The sequence below is a fragment of the Desmodus rotundus genome, chromosome 4 (assembly GCF_022682495.2).
Source record: "Desmodus rotundus isolate HL8 chromosome 4, HLdesRot8A.1, whole genome shotgun sequence".
NCBI classification, from domain to species: domain Eukaryota; kingdom Metazoa; phylum Chordata; class Mammalia; order Chiroptera; family Phyllostomidae; genus Desmodus; species Desmodus rotundus.
Genome location: NC_071390.1, coordinates 54,124,415 through 54,128,064, shown reverse-complemented (window position 1 = coordinate 54,128,064; position 3,650 = coordinate 54,124,415). Strand labels below are relative to the sequence as shown.

At 39.8% G+C, this 3,650-nt stretch overlaps 1 non-coding gene across 1 annotated transcript; it reads right to left on the bottom strand.

Annotated features, from left to right (window-relative positions):
* Window positions 1-1,228: 1,228 nt before the first annotated feature.
* Window positions 1,229-1,363, bottom strand: LOC112305675 (U4 spliceosomal RNA). The gene has a single exon (XR_002974835.2). It is a non-coding gene; the product is annotated as a U4 spliceosomal RNA (small nuclear RNA).
* Window positions 1,364-3,650: the final 2,287 nt, after the last annotated feature.

The following is a 3,650-nucleotide window of genomic DNA, read 5'->3' as shown; positions in this document are numbered from 1 at the left end:
CCCACCACGACTGCCTCCACATCCCCTTCCCAACTCCAACACCACCATTGCAGGCCAACACTGCCACACCCAGTGCTGGAAACTTCTGTCTTCTCAGGTAACCCTTGCACTGCACCCCCTGGCTCTTCCTTCTCATCCCAATGCTGAGGAGATGTCAGCCCTACGTGATCACTGCTAAGTCTCATTTGTAACATTCACAGGCTCCTAAAGGGTACCCTTCAGGAAATTGTGAAATGGATAATTCTAACCAGCATGCCTCTTCACAGGATGATGGCGAGGTGGAAAGATCATCTGCTCTGGAATTAAGTACCCCTGGGCCCACAGCTAAGCCCCACCAACACCCATGCTTCCCAGGCCTACAGCCTAAACTAGGACTCTCCATTCCTTCATCATCTATCCACACTTTCATTCATTCATTCATTCATTCATTCATTCAATAAATAGTCACTGGATGCCTACCATGTTCCATGAGTTTTCACATTTACCTCATTTAATCATCACAATAATCCCTTAGAGAAAATTCTTTAAATTCTTTTGATCATGCACCTCAATATGTTAACTATTTATAAAGTATACATATTTACCATTGTACCAATGCATTCATAAAACATAAACAAAATAGGTACTTTAAGTATTGGAAGGAATATAAAGACTTTAAATGTAATTCTACTCATTAATAATGTCAAATTCTCTTGAGCTCAACAGAAAACATAGATATTTTATTTTATATAATATATATTAATATGTGTTCATTACAGAGATGTTATATTTTTATACCTCACTGTGTTTTGAATACTGGCTCAATACTTTGTGAAAAGTCAACTTAAAAGTGTAATTCTAATTTCAGTTTATTTTACCCTTGATTTTGATAATTGAATCATAGTCTTAAAAGTTATTTAATACATATTATTTTCTTGTGACACAAAAGAAAATTTATTCTGCCACGGTTCTGAATGCCAGAAGTACCACTGGGCCAAAATCAAGGTGTCGGCAGGGCCTCGAACCCTCCACAGGCACTAGAGGGGAATCTGTTCCTTACCTCTTCAAGCCTCTGCATTTTGCTGGCATCCCTTTGCTTGTGACCACATCACTGCAATGTCTGCCTCTCTGGTCACCACTACTTTTTCCTCTCATGTCTGCATCAGATCTCCCTCTGCCCATCTCATAAAGACACAGGTGATTGCATTTGGGGACTACCCAGATAATCTAGGAAAATCTCACCACCTCAAAATCCTCAATTTAGTCACATCAGCAAAGACCCTTTTTCAAGTCCTCACAGCAGGATATTAGGAAGGTTTTCAATTAGCAATAATCGCGCCTCAGATAAACCTCATTGGCTACGATACTGTCACTGCACAAAGCTGCAAAGACCCTTTTTCAATATAAGGTAACATTCACAGGTTCCAGAGATTAGGACCTCATACCTCTGGGCGGCCATTATTCAGTACCATAGTGCATTGGAAAAGAAACTGATCACTGGCTGAGTTTATTAAATCATGGTACACTTTTTCAATCTCATTAACCAGTCATGCTCAGATTGCTGTTCAAATTCAGTGGGTAAATTTCCATAGTCCTTAATGTCAATTATCCAGAACATGCAGCAATTTTATATTTTTCACAAATGAATTCAAAACCTACTAAAATTCCTTCTTTTTTAAAAAAAAGATTTTATTTATTTTTTAGAGAGATAGGAAGAGAGGGAGAAAGAGAGAAAGAGAAACATCAACCAGTTGCCTCTCATACACCCCTAACCGGGACCTGGCCTGCAATCCAGGCATGTGCCCTGATTGGGAATTAATCCAGCAACCTTTCAGTTCACAGACCCGCGCTCAACCCACTGAACCACACCAGCCACAGCTAAAATTCCTTCTTGAGAATACTTCTTAAATGGCTAGAAAATTCCTTTTCTGAACTTGTATAGTATTCAGAAATGAGCATTTTTATAGATGATACACCTAGACAGCTTTTAGCAATGAGCTCACATGATGATGGAAACCTTTCCAAACATCTGCTCTCAAAATGTTCTCTCCATAGTATAAGTCCCTTTCGGAAAGCATTTTCTCACCTGGTAGGAGTTAGGAGTGAAAACAATTAACAAAGCTTGAATTTTTTAAAAAGAAAAATGGGAAACACGTAATTATAATTAAAAAAAAAAAACTCTCAAGTTCTTTATCATGACATAATCAAGGAAACTCTGTCAGAACCAAAGTTTTTTTTTTTATTCAATCCCCAACTCATAATCAAGTATAACATAAAGGTTCTGATATTTGAGAATTTTTTTTTAAATAAAGTTAACCCCATCACTGACATCTTGTAACCAGAGACTAATTAAACTTGCAAAATGCTGAAGCCAAAAAAGAGGGAAAGGCGGCACTGTGACCTGCCCTGAGAGAGAACTCCCAGGTGGCTCTGGAACAGGGGCCCCCCACTGTGTGTGGCAAGTGCTAATATGGAAGACACCTGCACCAAGTGAGGGCGCCAGTGCAGACCGAATATTAAATATTGGTCTAGTTCATTCCTTTCCCAGTTTTAGATTGTAAAAGTCAGAAAAAGAATTCTAACACTGCCTTCCAGCATGCCAGTGGTTCTCATGATATATTTGCTGGGCTCAAGCTCCTCACTCTAAGGACCATTGCCTCTGGGTTAAGGGTGAGTGAGTGTCTTACACTGACAGGGAAATGAAGCTGAGAGAGGCTAAGGGAGTTGCCCCAACAGCACAGAGAGCAGGTGTCAGAGCCAGCATTTGAATTCAATCTTCTGATTCCATGGCTGAATCACACTCTACTGCTCTGTAAGTCTTCCCCTCACTGATGGGAAAGGTGAGAAAGGTGGATCAGCAGAGTGGTTCAAACTCCAGTTCTGAGTCCAGGCTGCCTAGATTTGACCATGGTCCCATCACATCCCAGCTATGGGACCTCAGGTACATTAGACTTTCCACCTCAGTTTTCTCATTTTCAAAATGCGGATAGTAAGAGTATTCCAGAGGGTAATGGTAGAGATGAAATGAATTAATTCATGTAAAGCACTTAAGACAACAAGGAATAGATAATAAGCACAAGTAAGAAGTCAGACATTAGTCATGTAACAATACCTATTTGGTAAGGCTTTCTATGGAGCATGAGAAATACACACACATATGTGTATACACACACATACACATAATATACAGAAAAAATGGGGGGTTGTGCATGCACCTGGAATATAATTGGTACCCACTGAGCTTTTATTGAGCTTTTGTTTTTAATTTTGAATAAATTATGAGGGTCACACAAGAGTCATAAAGCTGACAGGTCCTCCACACGAGCAAGAAAGCACCTTTCTGAGGCCCTGCAGGCACACCACCCTTTGCCATACTTTTCACACAGTTTAGCCACTTACAAACCCAATGCCACAATTCCAGGCTGTGAGTTCTAACACATGCCTGCTGATAAATGCTCGTGTCCATAATTCTAACCACAGGAAAACAATTACTACTCTTCTACCAAGAAGGTCTAACCTGGGTCTGTTATGAAGATCATTTGGAAAGTATAATCCCTCATCTGTTAACAACAAGTAGATTATAAGGTTTTCTGCCCCTGTCTAAAAACCTAAGTCAATGCCCCTGCCCTCAACATCTGAAACAAAAACTTGAATTTGTTTCTTAAAAAAAC